This window comes from Diadema antillarum, unplaced genomic scaffold (genome assembly GCF_040938485.1).
Source record: "Diadema antillarum isolate AM-2024a unplaced genomic scaffold, OU_Dant_1.0 seq00000445_RagTag, whole genome shotgun sequence".
NCBI classification, from domain to species: domain Eukaryota; kingdom Metazoa; phylum Echinodermata; class Echinoidea; order Diadematoida; family Diadematidae; genus Diadema; species Diadema antillarum.
This window is the reverse complement of record NW_027271419.1, coordinates 1,895,156-1,922,622: the sequence shown is the minus strand read 5'-3', so window position 1 is coordinate 1,922,622 and position 27,467 is coordinate 1,895,156. Positions and strand designations below refer to the sequence as shown.

Genomic DNA, 27,467 nt, shown 5'->3' with positions numbered 1-27,467 from the left:
GCTTCCATATAAGAAATGACTTATATTGGCATCATGTACATGTGTACCAAGTATGGTGCTTTTACCATAAAGTGCATGATTTTTTCTAGATCCGCTGGACTATCAGTATTCAAGTTGAATGATCGCCAAAGTCGAAGGTCCTTTCAAGGTCTCTTCGCTTTACATTCTATTGATTTTAATCCCTCAAGTCGAATTTTCTTGCGAAGCTATTTCTGCAGTCCAAATCAATTCGACTTTGCCATGGTTGACTGTATGTACAAATGCCTGGTTACCCTGGTATTGCTTTCATAACAAAGTTCCTAATTTTGTTCGGTATATAAGACAAATATTGACTACTTGTCACTCTGGTGACAAGGTTTGTGGGTTTCACAGCGCATCTCCCAGAATCAACTTGTGTCAAGGATCTGAATTCAAACCTTACTGCGATTAATATTATGTAACACATGACACTCCCCATTAGGATCTATACGTTAAGGTTTTGAGAAGAGAGATATTCTAATCTTCTGCCACCCAAGATATGGTAATTTCTCGACAGATGCAAGACACAGCACACCACTTTAAAGGCATATGGGGGTTAAATACCGGTAGTAAGCATGCCAATAATAATGATAATTACCACAGGAGTATTGCCATGACAACAGAGCTACGATGTCATGCTTTTTGTGCAGTCTGGTTTACTAATGATTGCTTTGCACGATACCAGAATTTATTAAGGGGGAGTGGGGTGGTAGAAAGGAGGTGGGGAGGGGGAGGGGAAGGGGGAGGGGGAGGGGGAAGAAGGAGTGTCATGTCACGAGAAGAGAGATTCCTGAAATGTGTGTATCCTCAAACTTCCGTCTGCACCGCAGCTTGCCAACTGAAAGCGGTCTTTTCGCTGGGGCCTCTCTGAACAGGGCTTGTCCCCTTCTCCGTGCCGTGGGCGCCACCTCAGTCTCTTGACAGTCTGCGTGTGTGTCATACTGCATTGTGTGAAGAATGGGAAAAATTTAGACCGTCACCTTTCCAACATCACAACACTGTGTTGCAATCCATTTTGATGAACTGACCAGCCACACACTGATGCTTACCCTTTCACTAACAATATATGTACATGTGAATGACAGCTACTACATGTACATGTATATGAGCAATATATATAAAGTCAACCTTGCTTAAGTCAAATAATTGCTTTTAAAGTCGAAGGTCTTTTCAAATCCTCTTTTCTTTACATTCTATTAATTTTTATCCCTCATAAGTCAAATTTTCTCTCAAGTCAAAGCTACATCTTCAGTTCGAATAGATTCAACATTAATAGGTAAGGTTCACTGTATTTTCTTTTTTTTTTATCAAAAAAAAGAAGATAAATAAGCAATATCATATTGCAGCACGAGTTGGCCATCATGGCCTGTTCAGCTGGTACTTGTGTTTCAATGGAATGAACTGACTGACTGCACATGATTACCCATGGACAGGAGACTACATACAGTCTGTACATACATACTTATCCAGGGGCGGATCCAGCCATTCCATAAAGAGGGGGTGCCTTTACAAAATTAAAGGTGCCCCCCCATTTTTTCTTTATATTTCTTTTGTTTTTGAAAAAATAAAGGGCGCGCGCTCAGTGTGCTCCCCCTGGATCCACCACTATTATCGCAGAGTCACCTGTTTCATGCCAAGGGTAGTGAACATGGACACATGCCTATATACAATGCTGGATACTAAGTTTTTGCTCTGGTGGCTGGTCCACCAAAATCATCAAATCTCATTTTTTTTTTTTTTTTTTGTGACCCAACGATAAAATTTGGTGGCCCCATAAACTAGAGAAAATCAGTAAAATTAAAATAATTTAACTAAACATCAAACTAACGCAATAAACTCTGATAATCAAGTGAAAATTGGCAGGTATGAAAAAGTACTTCAAACACCATATGTTGTTACATTTTTAAGGAGTAAGGAAGAAAAACATTAAAAATGAAATGATCTAATATTAAGATATTTAATAGTTATGAAACGTATGTGAATATTGGCAGGAATGATGAAGGATTTCAAATACCACATATTTTGACAAAATTCACTCAGTGTAACCTATCATGCAATATTGTTCTGAGGCATTAACACAATTTTTAAACAACACCACACATTCGTGAAGTTATATTCAACATAGGGGTATACCTACCTCTATTTTAAGAAAGATAAAATTTGACCATAAGAAAAAAACAAGAATTTGGCCGAGTCAGCTGGAAAACATTGGTCATGATGACTATTAACAGATAGCTGAAATACATTGTATGTGCACTTTTCAAACACTGAGCTACGAGTATTCTCTCTCTCTCTCTCTTTTTTACATGAAATAATACATACAAACAATGTACATCGGCACATTTTTGGTGGCCTGATTGAGCCACCAAAACATATACAGTGCACTCCTGTTATAACGAACATGGTTATAACAAAATTCCGGTTACAACGAAGTAAAAATTCAGGCCGCAACATCATCCGTTCTATGTTATTTCTTGTTTGTTTGTTCGGTTATAACAAAATTTTGATATGATGAGCTGCTGGTCCAAAGCACTTTGTTATGATGGGAGTCCACTGTAATTCTCTAAATAAGGGTGGCCTAGCATCTAGTTCAAGTGGTCATCGGGCTACTGTTAAAGGGAACCCAAACCCCAAGAGAAATGTGGATTGAGTGAAAGCAGCAACATTAATAGAACATATCACTGAAAGTTTGAGGAAAATCAGACAATTGATGCAAAAGTCATGAATTTTAAAGTTTTGGTGTTGGAACCGCTGGATGAGGAGACTACTAGAGGTTATGACGTATGTGTAGACCACAATATGAAGAAAATATAAAGGGAATTCCACAAGAATTCACTTTTCTAGCATAATGAAAGAACACTTGACTAACCCCTTTCAGAAAGCAGGGGGAATTATTGCTACCCTTAACATATGTCAGTATCAAGTTGATGGCATGTGTAATTTTCATGAAAAATTAATTTTTGTGGAATTCCCTTTATATTTTCTTTATATTGTTGTCCACACATATTTCATAATCTCTAGTAATCTCCTCATCCAGCAGTTCCAACACTGAAACTTTAAAAATTCATAACTTTTGCCATCAATTGTCTGATTTTCCTCAAACTTTCAGTGATGTGTTTTACTAATGTTGCTGCTTTCACTCAATCCACATTGCTCTTTGGGTTTGGGTTTCCTTTAATGCTGAGTCAAATGTTTATCACAAATTAACCTGAGGCTTTCACCCTGAACTGATTATGCCATGATGGCCTAGCAGATAAAGTGAAATTTAATGTCTCCCTCAAGGACTTTATTATTCAAATGATACATAGCAGTAACGGCACTAGGAAGAATTACCCACACAAGGTACCCTCTGAACAGTCTTACATGCCAGAGGTGATAGCTGAGGGCGTTTGGACTATCTTAAAGGTACCATGTGAAAGTGAAAGATCCATATTATTTGCTTTATAAAATGATGAAGCACATCGTTGTTGTTTGAAAAATCATTCTCATCGCGAGGAAATATAAGGATATATCCTGTAGACAGAGAGAGAGAGAGAAAGAGAGAATAAATGTTGACATATAAAAGAGCACAACATGGACAGAATTACGTATGATGTATCTATTTCATGAACTTGAATTAGATTGGAGATCGTTTTACTCACTGTTGTGGAAGTGAATAGAGATGTCTCCATGACGACGGTCTAGCAGGACTCCATGCATGAAGTGATATGTTCCCAGATTCCGTCCCAACTGCAACAATGTAACTGCAGCCAGAAGCCAAAGTGACGCAGAGTTGATGTACATGTATGCACCCAAAGATATAGATGATCATATATAAAGAAAAAACAACATAAAGAAAAAAAAATTCCCAATGTCAAAGCCTAAAGAACTAAAAAAGCACTCTTGGGCCCGAATTCACGAAGGTGGTACAAATGAAACCATGGTTTAAACCATGGACAAAAACCATGGAGCGCCAAGTGTTGCATGGAATATTTCACTACAAAATCAGTCATTTCGTTGATGAAATGATTATTTTGTAACGAAGTTACAACATTTTGTAACTAAATGAACATTTCGTCCACGAAATGATAATTTCGTTAACGAAACAGTCATTTTGTTGACAAAATGACCACTTTCGTAACAAAATATTCCGTGCGATACTTGGCGCTCCATGGTTTTTGTCCATGGTTTAAACCATAGTTTAATTCGTACCACCTTTGTGAATTCGGGCCTTAGAGCACAGACCTCCGCCATTTCCCAATATAGAAGCCTTTTGTTTACAGCTGTTTGTCATTAGCTTCCAGCTGCGCAGCACCGCTTTAATGCGTGTATGTAAACCTCGAGTACACACAGCTTGAACTTCCAAGTTCATTGACCTTATATGCGAAAAGAAAAAAAAATCTTACAAAAATCTATAAAATTTCCTGAATCACTGTTAAAATTCAATCATCTGTTCCTTGTGTCATTAGCGACTATTCCTGCAAGTTTCATGCAAAATCCATTCACAACTTTGTGAGTTATTTTGCAAACAGACAAACTAACACCAATGATAGCTTAACCCCCTTCCTTGCCGGAGGTAATTAAGAATATCATGCATCCATCTACAAATTTCAGCGTAGAACAGAAATTTCTATGGAAACAAGAAACAAAAGCTCATACTCACTTTCATAGCATAAGAATGATTTAAACCTATAGTCTATGGGGATTCAGCTGAGACAGTTGACAAGTCTGTCGCGATTTCAAAATCTCACAGAGAACAGTTATAAAAGTAAAATGGACTGTACAGTATATCCCCCCCCCCCCCCTTAAAAAATTACAATCGGATTTGCGCATTGATAACTTTCAAAATGATTAAACAATCTAAATGCTATTTCAGGGTATTAAACTATAACTCCTTACCTACATCTTGAAGAAAAACCCCATTTGATTTGGGTAAGTGGTCACAGAAAAATGTGGATCAGTGTAAAGAATGTCATGGGTCCATTCTTCCAAGTTTAGCACTTGGATGCTCTTGGCATTTTGTAAGGTGTGAGGACAATGGACAAAACTTGGAGGGAAGGGATTCCTGATATGCTCTACAAAGATCCCAATTTCTCTGTGACACTGAAGGAAATTGAATGGGTTTTTCTGTAAGATGTACATATCAAGTTATAGTTTCATACCATAAAATTGCTTTTTTATTGATTCACCATTTTTGAAGTTATGATTGCAGAAAGTCCAATTGTATTCTTTTTTTTTTTTTTTTTTCTTTTTTTTTTTGGGGGGGGGGGGGGGGATTTATTCCCTTGATTATTTCAAGGCCAGCTGCTTCCACATAAGACTATACCTCTTGTCATTACTCATTTGTCTAGCAAAGTCCACCGCTGTGACTGCATCACCAATATTCAAGGGAGATGAGAAGGCCCTGTAGATTCCCATGCCACTCGCTGGAGCAGACACGTCCAGGGGTGCTGGCTCCTTCCCCCAGACAATCACCTGTATGGATCACAAGATCGACGCATACTTCAAATAATGTGACAATCAACCTTTTAAGCTGACTTTAAAGGGGTGGTATAGTTTTGGTTGAGATGGGGTTTCAGGTCTCCGACTCTTTTGTGAGATAATGAGAAATCTGTTATGAATTATGAAATAGCATACACTTCTTAGAGAAATTCAAAGTTTATTTCATGAAAATTGGTTTAAAAATGGCTGAAATATCCAAAAATAAAAAGGTCCTAATAAAAGGTGGGACCCACCTTTTATTAGGACGACTTTGTTTTCCTCTGTTTTTTGATATCTCAGCCATTTTCAAATCGATTTTCATCCAATAAACTTTGAATTCATCTTGTATTGTATGCTCTCTTAAATATTCCATACGTGGTTTCTAATCATCTCGCATAACGTTAATATCTGAATCCCCCATCTCAAATAAACTATGCCATCCCTTTAGAGCATTTGGCTTAAACCAATTCAAAAAATACCAGTGAAAGACTCATCCAAACTGGTCAGAAATTATAAGTTATGAGGTATTATTACATGTTTTCTAAAAAGAACACAATTGGCAACACTTTCATTCGCAAATTAGAGGTGAGGCGATGAAATAATTGTGTCAACAGTGTGCCTCTCAATTCTGTGCAATCTACATCAAATGTACCTTTCTGAACACAAACTCAAGAGAGTGTAGTTATGAAGTACAATTGTAATGATGTGAATCTTTAAAAGGGAGGTGAATAATCAACAACCCAAGTTTTCATGCACAAATCAATGGAAGCACATTAGCCAATAACATTATGGCTGCACCCGTCTTTGCTTATATCATTGTCATTTTAAAATTCCATAATTTTTCTTATTTCTGATCAAATTTTCATGAAAATTGCACTGTTCTGTTTGTACAACTTGACACTCAAGTTATCTTGACCATGGTGTAGGAAGGGCTTACTGTTTAGATTTGATTTCATGAGGTGCCTACCTTACTCTTTAAGGGCAAGAGCTTCCGAAAAGAAACCGAAACTTGAATATAATGTGGATTGAGTGAAAGCAGCTAGATTAGTAGAACTCATCAGTGAAAGTTTGAGGAAAATTGGACAACGATTCAAAAGTTTATGGACTTTTACAGTTTCGGAGCCATCATCGCTAGATATGAAGACTACTACAGTTAGGGCCATTAGGGACAAGTACGTGCATTCAGTCACAAGACCAACAGGATGACATCATAACTAATTTAATAGGGAAGCATACAGGGGTACCAGCAAACCGGCTGTTGATATTCAACTGACTGTATCTAGTTGCAGGAAGCTATTGGATCCTGGTGTATGGAACATCCTCTGCAAAATATCTGTCTAAACACTAACCAATCACAGAATTGGATTTGGACCCCCCCCCCCCAAAAAAAAATAAATAAATAAAAACTAGAAATGTCGCTATGGCGACTGGTATGCCTCCGCCATAATGCATGATTCTCCTAATAGGTCTATAGTACATGTGGACAATGTGTGATTACATTTTCACAAAATTGGCAAAATATTAAAATGACATGATTGTCACAAATGTATTGAATGTTTACCTTCCTTGACCTATGTTTAATTGGATGAATAGGAGAGCATGTATTTGGGGATTTAAGAACTTTAACTTGACATTGACCATTTCATAAGTTTATGCACTGAGTAATTTTCAAGGTATGGAGAAAAAGCGCAATTTCTGTATTGAACAGTAAATTGTTATCATTTTCATCTGGCCTTTGATTTATAAGAGAATCACTGTCAGGCAGAACATACATAAATTCAGCATGTACTAGGTTTCAAGATAACTTGAGCCACTTCCGAGATATGGAGAAAGAAGTAAGTTCAGCACTTTCACTTGATCTTTGACCTTTTGACCTTTGACGTTCTTGGCAAAAAAAAAAAATCCCAGAGAATCTCTATTGGGTTATACATGCATACATTGAGTTAAAAAAAAAATCCTGCTGGCATTGCATAAATATAAGGAAAATAGTAAAATTTTGAAGTATTGCCCTTGACCTTTGACCCCTGACCTTTGACCCCATGAACCCTAAATTCCCTAGATAACCACTGCCAGTCAGTAGATGCATATATACTATGTTCCATGAAGATACCTTGAACAATTTCCAAGATACAGAGAAAAAAGTGAAATTTTAACATTTTGCTTGACCTTTTGACCTCTGACCTTTTGACCTCATGACCCCAAACTTTCACCAGAGAATCTTAATTGGGTAGTACATGTATACACTAAGTTTCAAGAAAATATCTTCAGGCATTGCATAGATATGGGGGAAATAGTAAAATTTTAAGCATTTGACCTTGACCTTTTGACCTTTGACCTAGAGCATGTGCACCCAAAAGTTGATAGGCACAACTTCACCCCCTAATACACATACATGCCAAGTTTCATTAGGATACCTCAAAAGGTTTTGGTAGTTACCCTGTCCACAAAATTCATTACGGACGGACGGAAGGACGGACGGACGGACGGAAGGACGGACGGACGGACGGACGGACGGACGGACAACCCGAAAACATAATGCCTCCGGCACCACTTCGTGGCGGAGGCATAAAAAATAAAAATAAACAAACATAGTATGAAATGATTTACAAGCACTTTTCCCGCTCCTTTCCTTTCAACACTTGATAGGCAAAGGAAACAGAACTCTTGACAAGGCTTCACTCTGCTTTCAGAAAGAGTGTTAACATCAACTTTTTGTACCATTAAAGTCCCTGTCAGACTACGTGAAATTATATCCCTCACAAATTATCCCTTGTCCTCTGATTGGTTGAGGGCATTGGAAGTGACAAAACATATTTCCACCAGCAGCACAATGAAAATCCTAGTCCAACTATTTCCCTGGGGAAATAGTAAGAAAAAAAACCCCAAACTATATCATGCTGGCATAGCAATATTTGTCAGCGCATGCGAACCACTCTTGTCACATGCGCGTATTTTAGTGCGTGAGACATCACGTCACAGTAAAGTTTTCCACCAAATGCACGGCGTGTACACTTTGCAAGATAAATGGCATCGCGCAGTTGATGCATACATGTGACATTGTAAAATGTTACTTTGCTGTTACTCTTAAAATTCATTGGGAGGGAAACAAAAGAATTATACTAGGCCATTGTTCAAGGTTCTGGTTAAACTATGTGTCTTTGGTGACTTCTGTAGCACCTACATGTACATTGTACATTTGTACTACTGAAGTCACCTCATGCACATAGTTTCAACCAGAACCTCTCAGGCCTGATATATATGCATAGTTTACATTTCAATGACATCCTGTAATTTGAGCAGGCTATAACACTGCTCACAAAACTTCCTTTGCATGTTGTTTGAGCCATGTGAAACTACCTGCAGTTTCGGTTTCTCACATGCATGCTCAACTTGACGCAAAACTTGCATGCCTCACATAAAAATTAAAAATGCACAACAGGGAGCAAAATAATGCACCATGGGTGCAAACTTCCCAAGTGCATGCAGAAAGTTTCTCATAAAGTTTTGCTAGTAAGCTCTTGAGAAATTTTGCTTGTAAGCTCTTGAAAAATTTGCAGTCAGACTGCCCACACTACCCTGTGCTGAAACTGACACTTTGCCTGCTACGTCTTTAAAAGCAAAGGAGCAAGAAAGAATTTCTTTCATACCATATTTTCTTTTATTTTTTACACATGGCAGCATTTACATACAATTTTCTTCGTCAAAAAGTAATATTTGATACTAATTCAGCAGCTATAACTCTGTCATCGACAGGTCATCATCATCAAATCATGGCAGCTCCAAAATATGGTGACATAATTATAGTATATAACGTCTACTTTTTAAAATCATTTCATATCAATTTCCCTACAGAAATGATTTCTTGGTGAGCTGTTTAGATGAGATTTTGATGCCACTGACATTGTGCCTCATCTAACTTGTATACATTACAACAAATTTTATGCATTTAAATATAAGCGTTGGGATGCGCGCTCAAGCTTGTCCAAGTGTAATTGAGTGTATGGAGTCTGCGTGTATGAGTGTGTGCATGTGTTGACTTCATTTCTGGGGATTAAGTGCATTTTTTGATAATAATATGAAAATAATTTTGAAGAGATCATTGCATACACAAAGAATTTTCACACTTTTATTACTATTGTAAATAGTTTGTAAGTTACATTTTGCTGTGAGTTTCTACAAAAAAAATGATACACTATATATTTGAAAAGAGATGCTGAAAACCCATAATGCGTGAGAGGATCGCAGCATTCAACAGCCTATAATGTCTGTGATAATGTGAAATGGTGACTATGCATTAGCACCTGCACCTTCACCCCGGAGGACATTCTCAGGACCATCCCGTGCAAAATGCGATCGATCATATTGACTATAAAAAGATATACTATCCCCACATGCCGGTAACCTGCAAAGATTCGGCAAATACGTCACGGTCGATAACATCCATGGGCAAACCTGAACTGAACGTTGCCATTAAACAATAACACTCAAACAACTTTGTTTGCACAGAACTGCTGGCTCAAGTTGAAAGCCACACCATTCAAATATGGATTCCAATAAAGCAAATGCCTCCAGGTGGCACCCAGCATGAAAACGGTGGCTATCAAACGTGAAACCCAACTGCTGTAAAGTACCAGCATGCTGCCCATGAAAGAGAGAAGTAGGCGAAGGTTTATAGGCATGCTCTGTGGAGCTGGGTCTGCATGATGGCAAATCAGATCTATCTTCAACATCTTTTTTTTTTAGATATATATTTAATGTTATTGTATTGCAATGATGACGGTAATGATGATGATGATGAAAAAGTTGTTTGAGGGTCCCATATCATACAAGCTTTGCTTTTTAGTGGGACCCTCCATTTCCATTCCCATCTTTAATTTGCCTATACTATATGCATTGATAAGTATATATTTGAAAAAAAATACAATCATGTTTTCTTCAGTGTCACTCATTTTCACATGTTTTTGTAAAATCACATTTTTGCAATTACTACAAATATGTGCTGCTTATACATTGTATATGATTTCTCTGTTTATTATATGGAAATGAAAATAAATTTGAATCTTGACTCTTGATGATGATGATGATGATGATGAAATTCAGACTGACTGTCACTAACATTGATGCATCATGCCATGATGGTCACAGTCATTTAAAGCAGAGTTACTACCGTTACCACTTGAAATCTAGCACTACTACAACCATGGCTATCTTACCATATTTACATTCTGTTACATTCATAATTATCATCCCATTATCATTAATCAATCTAATAATGCTAAATGCAGCTGGTATCACCTTTACATTACTGTGCAACCCAGTATCATCATTACTCTCACCATTACCATCATTATCATTTTATAATCTATGGAAATGATATTAGCAATGCAAGTCTAATCAACATAATCTTAACGATGAACTGCGCCCTTTTTCTGTTTACACAAAATGACGTTACCTTCTCCACACAAAAAAAAATTATAATCGAGCAGTAGATGCTATATTGGACTGTGCATCACAAAATTATCACAAAGTTGCCAGACATCGATTTTTAGTCAATAAGACAGAATGGGTAATTCACTGTAAGTCCTGAAATATTTTGCCCAATTGACTTACCACTGGTATTCCATTTGGATTTTTTTGTTACATGTCATGAATTTTGCAGATTGTGACTATAAGACCAAGTGCGGTATCAAACACACACATACACACAAACACATGAAAAAAAAAAAAAAAAAAACCCACACCTCATTCCACCATCTTCACTCTGAACCAATCTCCTGTGATGATTTAAGTCTCTTTGGTGAAGGAAAACTTAGCACTGATTGACAGATTGCCTTTTACTGACATAAAAACCACAACAATTATTCAGTGCATTGAGTAAGAGCCATGAGAAGAATCATTAATTTTGAACAAATATGCAGTTAGCTGCTGCTACAAGGGATCAAAACCATCACTGGCCATTGGGTTTTAGTGAAGCTTGGAAGTCTAGTTGATATGACGTCTGTCTAATGATCAAGAGGTCATAGATTCAAATCCCGCCTGAGTATATAAACCATTGATTTTCATAATGGCTATTACTCAAATACTAAATAAATAATCACTCTTTATTTACGTCGATGAAGGGTAACTTGGCAATCAGCTGCAACAAAAACAGCAAGATACAAAAATTCTTCAATTTGAGTAAATGAAATCTGACTCGGTACCTTCTTATCGCGGGATGCCGTGGCAAAGAATTGGTCGTCATGAGACCATGAACAGGCCCAGATAATGCGGGCGTGAAGGGACGTCTTCTTGTCCGTGTGGGCGATGAGGCGGTATGGACAACCTGACGGGAGATAGAGATAGATGCGGAATTTTACATAAATATACAGTGTATGGCTGCATTGATAACTTGGTGAGTTGCAGACCCGGCCATTTCAACAATGTCAGGGCAAATTAAGCAAAGTTGATACGACACATATGATTTATACAGACATTATCAACAGTATGACAGCTTGGCTTAGAGCATGGTGACAAACACACACACACACACACACACATACAAAAGAAAGCTGACATACTTAGTAGTGTCCTGCTGCACACACCTGTACACACACACACACACACATATGTACAGACAAAAGTTACGTTCAGACGGTGATCCTTAACCTCGAGGATAAGCTTGCAGTTAAATATGGGGCGCCAAGTGTCGCATGGTCTCTTTCGTCACAAAATGACAGTTTTGTGACAGAATTGTTTTTCCATTGACAAGTGACAACATCAAATACAGTGTATGTCAACAATATGACAACTGTTATTTCGTCAAGAAAATGACAATTTAGTTTCAACATTGTCATTTCATTGACAAAATTGTTATTTCGTTGATAAAGTTGTCATTTTGTGACAAAACTTTTATTTCCTCAACAAAATTGTTATTTGGTTACGGGACTGTTATTTCGTCAACGAAACTGTCATTTCGTTAATGAAATTGACGTTGTCACCTGTCAACGAAAAAACAATTTTGTCACAAAATTGTTATTTCGTGTGATCATGTGACACTTGGCACCCCATACACAACTTGTACTTGATGGCGAGCATTTCCTTGAGGTTAAGGATCACCATCTGAACATAAATAACTAGGAACTTACTCAGAATTTGATGATGATGTAATGACAAAGATTTTTTTTTTTGGCATAACTCTGTTGTAGCTTTAGTTGATTTTTTTTTTCTGATGATCTACATGTACCAACACATATCACAGTCTTTACCTGATTCTCACTCTGTTCTTCCTTAACAAATGTCCCTGTCCTCTCCTCTCTCATCTCTGCTACTGCAACCTCAACTTTCAGCTCACCGCTGCCCTTCAACTTTCACTATTTGCCTTCTTTACACCCTCCCTACATCCCTGTCTTCCTCCACTCTCCTCTTATCAGGTCTTTTTTTTGCCAAACAAGTCCTTTCAAGGACTACTGTATAAGCTGTCAATTCGCGTACAGATATTTTTGCAAATGAGGAGGTCACAGACACTTTTTGCGAGATGTTGTCGCGAATTGACACCGAGGTTACCATAAGTGCACTATAATGCCTTAGCACAAGACAACATTTTCATGTTTTGTCAAATTCGCAGTACAAAAGTGATATGCAAAATTCACAAAAAATAACCCTCGCGAAAATCATAGCTTATGATATTACACATGGTGCTACTGCAAACCTCTCTTCCTCATTTACATCACCATGCAGTCTTTGGAACAACAGAAAATCTTCACCAAAAGATGCAGATGAGAGTCAGTACTACTTTTGAGTGGAAAGAGTGGTGGAAAAGGATCCTACTTGGAGGACAGGACAAGCCTAAGTCTCCATTCCAAGTCGGTGGCTGGTTATAGTTTGACCACTGACCTTCAGAGGGGCTCTCTTCGAAGAGTGACCACGTCCTGTCCCGAGAAACTGCAAGGAGCCGGCTGCCGTCGTGGGAGAATGCCAGCTGTGTGACAGTCAGCGAGTGGACCATCAATTGCCCCAGCTGTTGCCATGACGATGTGTCCCAAAGAAGAATGGCTGCATGCTCAGGTTTTGCTGCCTGTGAAAGGAAACAGGAAAATTGGGTGATAAGCACCAAACTACTTCTATACAGAGGAACACTTCTTTCCTTTCGTTTTACACCTAATATACAGAATATTTGAATCGCTGTAAAGTTCTGCACCATATTCAAGTTGGCTTTAACCCACTGAAGACTACCATTAGTATACTGGATGTCTATGGGAAATGAAATAGCAAAATATGCTTGTCCTCAATGGGGTAATAACATAATAACAGTAACAAAATGGACGCTAGAGGTTTTATCAAACCTGGACCTGAACTGCAAAAAGCTTTGGTATATCAAAGTTTCATGTGAGTTAGTGCAACAGTGAAATCAGAAGGAAGAACATTTACATATTCAAATTAGATAAGGTGAAGATGTCACCATTTCACACATCTCCCTATGACTAATATGCAAATCCTCATTTCCTTTTTTTTTAACCTAAAACAAAAAACAACAACAACAACAAATTGTACTCTGTGAACAAAATCTTTCTTAGCTTGTAATAACCTAGAAAAACTTATCTTTGATTTTGTTTGTCATGTCATCTGTATATTATTACTATTATTTCTTCTTCTTCTTCTTCTTTTTTTTTTTTGGGGGGGGGGGGAGGTTCCACCAAAAGCATAAAATTTACAAAACATTTTTTGCACAACCAATGAGAGAATTGTGAGTTAATGACATTGTCACTTTTAATTCATGGTAATATTACCATCAGTAAAAACATATGATACCTAGCACTGTGTAGATGTTTTAGTTTACATGCATTTTGTATGAAACTTCTGTCATTCCATTTGTCTGAATTTATTCTATTTCGCAAAGCCAACAGAACTTTCCACTTTTCTTTTCCCCTATCTGTAGCACATAAAGACCATGAAGACCTAGATAAAGTCACCATGTGCTATATAAGAATGGTCAAAACATTGTTACTACCATTACAATTACCATTATCACATTCATCGTTGTCGTCGTCATCATCATCATCATCCTCATCAATGTCATTATCACTACCATGCTCATCAACATCTTTCATCATCATCACCATCATCCTCCTCCTCATAAACATCATCATCATCATCATCACCATCATCCTCCTCCTTTTCCTCCTCCTCATCAACATCATCATCATCATCATCATCATCATCAGTAGCAACATCACCACTCATCACTATCGTCAATTATCATTATCATCATCATTATTATCATCCACATAATCGATCACCATCACTGTCGTCTCCATCATCACCTCTCTAATGTGACACTGATCACCGAGTGAAATCTGTCCCATTTGATGCATACCTTGCACGCCGATGCCACAAATTTCCCGTCGGGACGGCTTGCTACTGTGAAGACCTCGTAGCCGTGCCCGTAGAGCTTTTGCGTCTCCGGCCACAGCGTGTTCTGCAAGAGGTGGTCTTCGGTGGGTGGTCCTAGTTTAGATCAAATACAAGCATCATCAGTAAATGCTATTATAATACACCATTGTACATTTCCCTTGGAAACTGTCGGAGAAGTCCAAATGATTTCTTTTTTCAATGTGGTCAACAAACAATACCTGGGGGGCGTTTCATCAACGAGTTCGTCGGAGGTTTTCACCGACAAATTTGCTATCAGCCAATCAGACGTAAGGATTTCAGTAGCTTTTAACAGTTGTCAGTGTAAATCACTGACAAAAAGTTTCATGAAACGGTCCCCTGGTCCACTGAATTGGAAAAAAAACAACAACAACAAACAAAACATACTGTTAACCTAAAGAGGAGGAGTATCAAAAATGAATATCAATAGATACTCACTGCTGAGCATGACTGGAGCAAAGTAGATTTCTGCGTACTGCTCGCTGGGGGTGATTAATCTCTCGGTCGGGTGTTGGCATGCCCCCCTCCCCCTGATAGACAGCCTTGTTGGAGAGGCCCAGGGCGGGCACACTTGCCCCCTTCTGGCACCTGTTTTTGCTTCCTGAAGATTTCAAGAGAAAAGAACGTCACAGAATCAAAGAAGGACTATGATAACTTTTGTTAGTGATATTTCTACCTCAATTGCATGACATTTCTTTCTTCCATTCTTTCGGCATTCGTGTATCATATGTGACCGTGCACCTCATACTTTCTGAAAGAGCGGGTCTTCTAATACATTATGCTAAAATTTGGTATCATAAAACGGGAAGGAAAGTGTGTTTTTTTAGCAGTTTATCTCGACCATTTTTGGTAGAATAGTGTGATTAGGTGTTTCTTTAGAATCCCTTTTTCATTTCTGAAAAACCTTGTCCACACTCTTCACTTTCAACTCTAATAACTTTTGAAAGGATAGTGCTACTGCTTTGAAAGTTGGCATTAATTATGGACAGAATGTGTTAATGAGGCCTGCTTAATTTCAGTTTAATCTAATAATCCCTTCATTGTTGTTACTATGGTGGTTTACTTCCTGTTTTTTGTCCCATTCATCGCACAGCCAGCACGGTTTGGTAAAGATTAAGCGCTTGAATAGACACTGTACTTTAGAGCCTCTTTTCTCAGTTCACACTTTTCCTGAGTTTGTGCTTTCTTCCCAATATTTAGATAGGTTAGGAGAGTCAATTTGATTTGAGTTATACATCATTTTAAAGCTTAAAGTCTGTTCTTTCAGAATATGGTCTTAACTAAAAATTCATGTCTGGCAACTTTTTGTTTGTTTTGAGGTGCAGGGTCACATATGTTTGTGAAAGCTTTTACAGGTTACAATCTTTATAATTTGACCCTGAAAGTAGATCAGAGGGTGAAACAGAAATATAGAGATGTAGAAAAAACTGTGATGACATTGTCACTCAAAAATTTTTGTTGCTATGATCCCAATTTGCATATGATAGAAACTTGTACAGTCATGTACACAATATTGACATAAGTGATTCAAATCACGTCAAAAACACACTTTTTGTTCACATGTAAATTGTGTTTCGATGAGCGATAATAGCATAGTCTACTGGACAGCACAATCTTTTTGGCAGGTGAATGTATATGTCTGAGGCTGTATATGGCCAATGTTATAATGAAATAAACATCTGCAAAACCTTGTCTAAGTTATGAAAAAAAAAATCTTGTTGTTTGCTGATGAGACTCTCATTTACCAAACATTGAGGAAATGTTTGAAAAAAGCCAAATGCTATGCACTTACAAAAAATATAGAATGATGTAGACAACGTGACAATCTTGAAACAATCAAAGGAGATTACGAAGACTTTGAGTAATGTTTCTAATTTCTAGTTGCCTACAGTACATTGCAACTAGACTGCAATCAAATTTGAACAATGTAATCTATGAATTGAGTATATGAATATAAGAACGACCCAAGTCCATGGAAGACCATTTCGAGTAAACAAAAAAAAACTTCATATCTTTTTTATTTGTCCAATAATATTCTATTTAGTGACGGGAAGGCAACATGGTATATATACAAATTAGAACATATATTATTATGACAATTAACATTTACATTAATTGTGGAGAGGCCATTTTGTGTGGTGGACTTGGGTCGTTCTTTGATTCATATACATGCTATTCTGCTATAGAGATGAGAGAAGGATGAGAGAGGGCACTATTATATGAATGTAAGAATGACCCACGTCCTTCATTCTTACATTGATATAAGATTTAACTCATTCATTTCAGGCACTTCCGGGGGTAATTAGGATTAATCATTTATACACTTGTACACAAAATGAGTCCATGTATAAGCTACAATTTCCCATGTCAAACTGAATTTGGCCAAAAATTGGACTTGGGTCGTTCTTATATTCAAGTCTTCAATTATCACTCTTCTTCATATAAACTTTGATGAAATTTGCAAGGATTGCAATATATATAAGGAGGCTTTCTAACAGACACCAGTGTTATAGCTCTGGGGCCACTACATGTAGAGGCCTAACATATTTCTGAACTGATGCTTGATTTATATACCAGTGATAAAGTACTGAAACCATGGCTACCTAGATTTCCTCTAGTTTTCTGCATTCTTCTCTGTTTGTTTGTCTTCTCATTGACACTTAAGGATAACAGCAATGTGGACAAGATAGATGACGTTGATTACGTGAGTAAAACTGTCAAATGACTAGCTCACCTTTTCGTCAGCCCCAGAGACAAAGGCAAACTCGCCAATCATGGCGAGGCACTGCATGTCGTAGCCATGGACTTGGGGTCGTGCTATCTCATGCCATGTCTGGGAACAACAACAACGAAAAAAGAACAACAACATCCATGCTCAAATCCATGTCTGGGGAGAAATGCATCGAGCACTCATGCATGCATACATCCACATCAGTTAATAAGAGAAACAAAATGCATTCAGGTCCACCTTATTTCTGACACTCTCAGGTATTGTAGTAGCTAATGATGGAGGAAATTCTGTCCCAACTGGGGATATAGTCCCACATATTAGAAATCCATTACCCTTCCTTTTTCTTCCATCCATCGTTTGTAGTTCTTGATACAGTCTCCTCCCTCCCTGGCTGCAAGGCTGCCCAATGAACCCTAATTCCTTTTCCTAGCCCATGTCCCTTCAATTGTTGTCCAACAAAAAAACATTGTCCCTGCTCAACAGTTTCTGCCACCTCTTCACTGAATCTTTCAATATTCAGACAGGAGTTTGATGCTTCCTTTAATAAAAATTTTGCACTGTAACTGCCCCTGATTTCTTTTCTCTCCAACAGACAATATACAATATGATCATACATGACTTGATGACAAATGAAACATGTCATTTGTTAGAGTGGTGTCAAGTCATTGTAAATCCAGGCCCAAAGAATGTCTTCTTCTTCTCATTTTGTAGCCTTAGGTTTCATCAGAAGACTTTGGACTTGGCTTCGTTTTTCCATAATCCTACAAGCAGCATTCCATCACTCTAAATTTTAATTCTGAACAATTCTGAAAAGAAAGATTTGCATGACCAAAATGATTTACAATGCAATTTTTACTGAGCAAGCTGCATTACCATACAACTTCAAATTCTACAGAGTGAAAGAAAATGTTGGTTATATTCTAATTCAATGGCAAGAATTCAATCACAAAATCATCATCGATCATTAAAGTTCCTATGATTGTAAAAAAAACCCACAACACACAATGACCCAAATATGGAAACAGGACTAGGGGCATCAATCAGCTTGACACCCAGTGGCAGATCCAGGAGGGGGCACACCAGGCACATGCCCCCATTTTCTTTTCTTTTTTTCTTCTTTAAATCAAAGAAACAACACAAAAAACTTGAAAGGGGGCACATGCACCCCCCTTTTGATAATTTTTTATTGTGTTGCGCTTAAGCCCCTTTTTTTCAGTTGAAGAAATCGGGAAGTGGCACAAGAAAATACCTGTTGGGGAGTTTTTTTTTTTTTTTTTGCTTGTCAGCTGATTAAACCCAGAAGTGGTAAATGAACTGCTTTGCACCCCCACCCCCTTCCTTTACAAAATTTCTGGATCTGCCCCTGACACATGTGTGTGCAGACAGTCTCTGTGCCAATTTCCCATCACATATCATATGGGTCAAGGGATTCAAAAGCTCACTTTGGGCTCATCATCAAAAATTCTATAATTATAACCAACCTCCTTGTTGTCCCGTCTCCACGGTGCATGCAGCCTGGTGGTCTGGTCCAGTCCGACACTGAGGAGAAAGTCACCACTGGGGCTCCAGACCAGGTCCTGCACCCCTGCAAAGTGACCACTGACCGTCACTGAGGGTGTCCATGCATTCTCTCCCTTGAATGGATGATGTGATTTAAAAGTAATATACTTTGGTGCAAAGAGTTGAAATTTTTGCAAAAATTAGACAAATAAGACATGGGCAACAATTTGTTCTATCAGTCTAAATGGGGCACCCCATCCACACTTTAAAAAGGCCATCATGATCATTTGACTATGACATTATTCCAGAAGCACTTTGTCATGGCTTTGTCCATGATACAGTGACCAAATATCTCACTTGGTTTTTTAAAACCTACAAAGGAATCTTTAAGAGCAATATGTACATAAACGTATCTCATAAAATTGCTTCAAAACCGTCACAACAGATATATAAATTCAAAACGAATCTAATTCTAGTGACATAAATGTATGAAATAAAATCTAGTCACTTGGAAATGGAATACCTCAACAATCGGTGGCAAAATGCTTTGGCATGAAATGGGTACATAAATCATATACAAACTGGGCAGAGTCTGAATTCATCTCATGGACACTGGGTCACACACAGAAACAAAAAGCCACATGAAGAAATTCAACAATGTTTTAAATGGACATGGGTACTAACATCACAGCTTGACATATTCCACATTTGTAAGAATGGACTTCTAGGACTACACAATCCATACAAACGTACCCACCTGGGAGGTGAAGGCATATTTTTTTCCTCTCCCATTGTCCCTTATAAAAAAAAAAAACCTACTGATCTTGCAAACTTACTTATGACTTGAACAGGTATACATAAAGAAAATATCACTGCAAGAATAAAGGACTGTCATAAGCCCTAAGTCACAGTTACAGTTGTACCTCTGGACTATTGGTCTGGTCAGGTTCGGTTTTGGTCCAGACGTGAAATGCACCTTGGTAGCCATGGCCCAGTATGGCCTTGCCGTCGGGACCAAACTGGCACCCATAGAGGCCCAGTGTGTTGCCGCCTACTTCGCCAACACGCACCTGAAATAACGGAGAAAACAAACACCGTCGACTGCACAATCACGACATACACAACATATGGTTGTTTAGATTAGTCTGACAGTTCATTTAAACTGATAATTTTTGTCATGTTGTTAATACAACATTTTGATAATAACTACAGGAAATTATCACAACACTTCCCAGCTGTTGAAGCCAGATCTTTCTCAAAAGAGCTGGACATTGGAAAAAAAAAATCTTTCATTAACCTGGATGGCAATTTGGGTAATGGCAACACACTTCAAGATGGCATTCTGGATCATTTAAAAGTTAGTCTGAAAGAGAAATAATACAATTTTATAAGCACAACAGTGTGAACATTTGATAAAAAATCAGATTAAAAGTAAGGAAATCACGAAATTCTGATGATTTGTCATTATCTGCAAAACAGTTCTTGAAAGTTGATGTGAATATACATTTGTACATAATAAAAAGTAGGCTGACATTATCACCTCACCATCATCTCTCTTCTGTACCTACATCAACATCTTCCGGCTACACAGAAACTTGGAGAGGGGTCATGATATAACAGTTTAGTTTGTTTGTGCTGTTTTGTTTTGTTTTTTGCCTGTTTTGTTTTTTGCCTGTGAGCAAGACATATGCAGAATGAAGGAACTATTCACCAACAAAGTGAAAGTAATATCTATTAACATTTGTCTACAAGGATTTTTTTTGCTGTCTAAAACTAGCAAGCACGCACACTTTCTATTCGAGGAGATACAAGCACATTTTGCAACATTTTTCTTGTGTTTATTTCCCTTTAAAACTATAGCAAGGATTTAAAAACAAAACCAAAAATGATCAGTTTGATGTGATGCTGATACCATGGCAACAATCTCAAAATGCACAAACTGATCGGTCACTGTGAATAGTATTCGCAAAAGCAGTTGTAATGAACCGAAAGGCATCTTGCACACACACTTTCAATATGTCCTGTCCACTTTTACCTCATCAAGCCAAACTCCACTTGCTTCGTCAAACCTCCAGACAATCATCGTCTTGTCCATAGAAGCTGACAGCAGACAAAGGGGCTGGTGCCATTTTCCTGCTTCTGTGGAGGGGGCAGAGAAAATGCACTATTTCAATTCTGAGTGCTCCTTTTCAGGACAGCCCTTCCATTATAAGCATTCCTAACCCAACACACAGCGATCTTGATTTCATAGCTCAGTATATACACTATACAGTAAGTCCCCCCAAAAAATTACAATCGAATTTTTCCATTGATAACTTCCAATATGATTAAACTGTTTGAATGCTATTTCAGGGTCTAGAAATATAACACCTTATCTATATTTTGCAGAAAACCCCATTCAATTTGGTTAAGTGGTCACAGAGAAATGTGAATCATTGTGATGCATGTCATGGATGTGATTCTTCCAAGTTTAGTACATGGATGCTCTTGGAACTGCATATTAATGTGTGAACACAATGGACAGAACTTGGAGGGAAGGGATTCCTGACATGCTCTACAAAAAACCTCATTTCTCTTTGACCACTGAAGACAATTGGATGAAGTTTTCTGCAAGACGTGGGTAATGAGTTATAGTTTCATACCCTGAAATTGTATTTGGATTGATTCACTATTCTTAAAGTTATCATTGCGGAGGTTCCCGTCTGTATTTTTTTTTTTCGGAAATACGGTTTAGCTAATGATAGAAACACAATATCAATTTACCAAGCTCTAACAGATCATATTGTAAACTGGGCATAGACTGACAGTGTTGCTGACATACATTTGAACATTAGGTGACACTGTACATAATCATTTGGGGCGCTCCTCTACCGATGTGTCTCACCTACTTCCACCAATCTCTGCCAATGCACTGCATAGACCCACTGCTCATGGCCCGCCAGTACCGACTCCAGGCTAACTGAATACTGGCACTCTCCACCTGTAGTTACCAGCCATGTAAGAAGGCATTGGGGGGGGGGGGGGGGAACAACAACAAAACAAAACAAAATAGCAAAGTAGAAACACTTACGGATGAGGTAACATATATAGAAACCACATTCACAGATAATTAAGATTAACACAATAAAAAGCACATTAACATGTAACAATACACAAAGATTTTCAGAAAAAAAGAGGTCTATACACATGGAATGGCAGGTCTCATAGTGCAACCTCAGTTGAAAGTGCAAGATCATAGTCTGTTGCAACTTGAGCAAAAGTGTTGGAAATTAGTCTGAATTGCAGAAAAAGAAAAGGAATAGAAGAGCCTGATGTGGTAGGACATATTTCTGTCTGCAAGCCAAGATGTGTATTTTCAGTTGTACCCCAAGCTACCTTCTTTCAAATTTTTTTTCTTTATAAAACAGCTGTTATTAAGAATTATGTTGTGTCTTGCTCTAACTATAGAGCTTTAATGGTAACCCTTCCATATGATATACACAGATATATTTAAGATAATAATCACAATATCTCATAAAGGTATAAAGGTAATGAACGAATGAAGTAATGATAAAAGTAGGGGTGTAGCGGTAAAGTAGGGGTGTTTTCATTCATCAGCTAGGACTGTGATGCAAACCTTCATGAGAAATGGAGAATTTATTCTTCTTGAGTTGAATCTCCTGGATCTGGTCAGAGCTGGTTTCTGCTTGGGAACTACTGCAAGAAATCCTCCAGAGTCTGATGAAACAGTCTTGTGCACAGGAGGCGAGGAGAAGGTCGCCATTATCTAAATATCATGGGAGAGGTTCAGGTTAACTTAAGTATGACATATTTCTAGAAAGAACTTGATCAACAAGTGCAAGTAAATACACACATTGAAATTCAACCCGATGAAGGATCAACTTCTAATATGAATCTTAACAAACCAAATATTATTCATTTTAAATAGATGTATAATTCAATATTTAGTCTTCAATATACACAGTGAGGGAAATGTTCAGTGTCCAATAATTAGTATTAATAATATTCATGTGAGTGAAATCTGTTTACTTGCAAACATGGATGATATAAATCTGTTGACTTGTGATCATCTCCATCATAGATCTTTTATATCCATTTTTTTTTCAGGTCAGCATTAACACCTCTATATACTGATATCTCTTGTCTGCATGAAACATAATGCACCTTGCAAAAATACATTTACTATGAATCTGTGCATTCAGTGAGTTTCATGATGCTTTAGAACACAAAATCAATTTATGAAATGCTTTTGCAGAAACAAGCTTTTTTATTTAAAAAAAAACATTCTGAGAGTGGAATGTTGTACCATCACAATTAGTTAAAGGGAGTTCGTCATCAGATAGCATAGCTCTTTGATCAAATAAATTTTGTTTCATGGCAAACTGCTGCATTTTCCAAAGCCACGACTAGCGAGGGCTTGCTAGAATAGAACTGACCGTCATACAGCACCAAAGTACACTTATTGGTAATGGTCAACTCCAGTGGAGCAATATTCTTTAGCTGCATATAAAGCTGTACACAATTTGTTATGAGGATGACGAGCCAAGCACAAGTATACATGATGGAGATGTATACAATGCTCGGGGTTCAGCCAAGCAAACTTTGCACCAGGTTGGGGCAGTCGGAAACTGACAGTGGATTATTTGTTGTTCCCCACAGTTTTGTTTCCCAAAAGTTTTGCACAGATATGAACTCCTTTGCACTACTAATATAAGTGCAGACAAGTGAACAAATATGGCTGTGCAGATAACATCCGTGCCTGTCAGTTTGTGAAAATGTGCTGAGTAATGTCTCACCATCATATGCAAATTCCAGACAGCGAATCCAGTCTTCATGGCCATCAAGACTCTGAACCTTCACAAACTTTCCTTCAGAACTCTCCACATACAGGTGTATCGTACAGTCATCTCCACCCAGGGCAAGAACTGGAACTGAAATCAATTTGATGAAATGAGACTACATGTATGTAACACTAATGAAGAAAGTGGATATGATTATAAAAATCAGACATACACTGCTCAACAGTTGTGTATTCTCTAGTATCCCCCTCCCTCCCTCCCTCCCTCCCCCCCCCCCCAAAAAAAAAAAAAAGGAGAGAAAAGAAACATCCCATTAAAAAGCAAACACAAAAACACTACAATTTTAACATAATATATTTTCCAAAAAATTATGAATGAAATCTTCCTAGGGTATAATTGTCCCAATCTATACTTAGGCATACATATGCAGCATACAAATGACTGGATACAATTATCATAACACTTGCACCTCATTTCTATAAATGATTCTGAACACACTTACAATATCTCTACATCTAATTTTAGCACCCATAATCTCTCATTTGTGTGTCTTCAACATTAAATGTTTACTTTATAAACTAGTATTTTTGGTCAGTTGTTTCAAGTTATCAAAGTTTGGAAATGTATCTGTATCCCTGGCAAACTAAGACATACAATGCTAATGAGACACTGATAGATGCTTACTGCAAAATGTATGAAAATTGAAGACAGTGACAAAGCATTGTTTATGGCTTGAGCATAGTTGAGAGGAAATTACTTTTCAATTGAGTGTAAAACAAAAGTAATCAATAATCTTGTTTAGCAGTATCGATAGAGGACATGTCTACACTAGAGGACTGGTGAAAAGTTGACGTACTGAAAAGATAATGCATTAAATTTTACTTCACAGGGGGGTTAAAATGTTGGAAGGATATGATGACAGTTTGGAAAGATATCACAAACAAAAATTCCATTTCTGACTTCATTGGACAACATATTCAAGATGTAAGCATTCCTGATTCAGGTGAAGTGTATAAGTGAGGTAATGTGATGCACCCCCAGAGCTTCAAAAGCGATACACTATATTGACATGCAAATTGAAAAGACTTTGATCCATGCATTCTGATGCCTAGCACTTGCAAAAATACATGATTTGCTGTTCCACTCACCATTGCTACCTAGCTCGCCGAGAGCGACATCCAAGGCAAACCCTGACCCAAACGAGATGCTCTGCCACTCCACAAATCCTCCTCCTCCTCCTCCTCCTCCTTTTCCATCTACACCTCCTCCTGTGTTTTTACCTGAGCCTGTGTTCTCTTCCCTTCTGTCTACCCTTTTCCATATCCTGACCGTGGAGTCTGTAGATGCACTGACAACTAATGTTCTCCGACTGTGGGAGTTTTTCCCACTGGCGACATAGCCAGCATCAAGAGCTATCACCGATCCAGTGTGTCCACTGAGAGATGCTAATGATGAAAACTGTGGTAACAAGCAAACAAAACATTGCATAAATAACACACCAGTAATCTATCACAGTTCATAGTGGTATTTTGCTTCTTACCATTTCAGTTTCTCAATTTCTTCACAGTTAGTTTGTTTAATATTTTTTGAGAAGGGATATCCAAAATGGGAAAATAACATAAAAGGGAATCCTAGGGAATCTCACAAGACCTACAAGTAAACTTTACCACATGGTGATATCACTCACTGATGCAAAGATTGGTGTAAGAAAGCACGGAATTGGAAAGTCAACTTAAAAGTTTTGAAGGTAAAACATTACCAAGAGCAAAACAGCATTCTAACATTATATGTCAACTCACATTTTGCTATAAAAAACTCTGCTAATCATGAAAAATTAGCACATTAATCAAGTTTCATCATACAATTACAAAGTTTATCGAATAAATCTGTTTACTGTACACAAATGAAATGGAAGGACTTTTAAATTCCAACACCTAATTAACAGAGCACAACAGCTGCACAATCGACATTGTATGCATTTTGATTACGATCAAATACTTTCTTATTCTCTTAAGTTGATTCATTCCCAAATCCTTGATATGAATCATCACAGCGTGCAGCAACTCCTAACCTTGTTCCCCTCGCCTCCCCACAGAATGATGGCACCATCAGTAGATCCCGACACCAGTTCATCCCTGTGTGCCCCTTCCTGCTGCCCCCTGCATTGTTGGCTCCGGACCTCAATCCACTTCACACAGTTGACTCTGTCTTTGTGCCCTGTGAGCATGGATGATATGGGGCTGGTCACCCCATCCTTGATGATAAATCAAATAAAAATCACACAGAATGTAAATCAGATATAAATGTGTCTACCACAATGCCTCATAAATATTACACCATTGCTGCTGATATTTCAACAACCTCTCACATGAGAGCACAATACCATTTACCATCAAATTTCACTTGCTATAAACTACTGTATCTAAAGATAAATATCAAGGTTTTGATTATTTAAAAAAAAAACTGTTCTGCTAGTCTTGAATTTACCTTGTTTGTTTTAAAAGGTCGAGGTCTATTGACTAATGGTATTTTCTTTTATACAGTCTATTACTTAAATTTAATTCTATGTCAGACATTACAATTCAGAGTAAATTTATGGATCAACAAATGTCTAACGCATGAGCCATGCCATGCGTATTATAAACGGAAATTTTAGTTATGAAATCACTGATGATAATAGTGATATTGCATATTCATAACATGCCATGCCAGAAGCCTTATAGGAAGAATAGCAGACTATTCACATGGTTCAGTATTTCATCGTGTTCATGTACGTACTACTTCAAGCACGTGGATCCTTCTATGCACTGTTTATGTGTAACTGTTACTAGTAATACTAATTTATTAGTCAGGCTATGCTAGAGCCCGGCGAATGTAATTGGTAACATGTATTGCAGTATCTGGGACTAAACTAAAACACCCTCATCGTCCAAATGATATTTATGACATCAGATGATAAGAATCATGTACATACTTACAGCAAATGTAGTTACAGCAATGGAATTAAACGTCCCGAATGCTATTTTCCCATTATTTCCCCAGTGAATGCAGTGTGGCACTCGATTACATGCCACACTGAGGTAGCATGAATTAAAATTTTCGTCAGCCATTCTTTCTATGGAATGCTAATAAAGCAACTCCTATAAACTGTTGTTAAGCAGAATATTTTCATATACAACAGTAGTTTCTATATCAAAATGAAATCAACTTGTAAATTAAAATTGATTATTCCTTGTGAATACAAAATTTGTAAATATTTTCTGTCAAGTTTGGTTTTATACTTCCTCTTTAATACTCAAAATAATTAATCAGACAGCATTACATATGAGGATGATTAGTCTTACTTCTTACTCCTTGAAAACCCCTTCGAAAACTTGCTTTAAAAATTTGCTTTTATTTATCTATTATTCATCAATAAATACCTATGGTATAAGTCACAATTCCAATTTCGTAAGTGAAACCAACATAAAATTCCTCTATAAATCTGTAAAGTGACTGTTAAGTGATTTCTTTTACAAAATATCATGTGACAAATTTCAAGGGGTCTTCAT

The 27,467-nt window shown here is 37.5% G+C and overlaps 1 pseudogene; it reads right to left on the bottom strand.

The window, feature by feature from the left end:
* Positions 1-790: 790 nt before the first annotated feature.
* LOC139732747 (elongator complex protein 2-like) lies at positions 791-27,026 on the bottom strand (annotated as a pseudogene).
* Between the last annotated feature and the right edge of the window lie 441 nt (positions 27,027-27,467).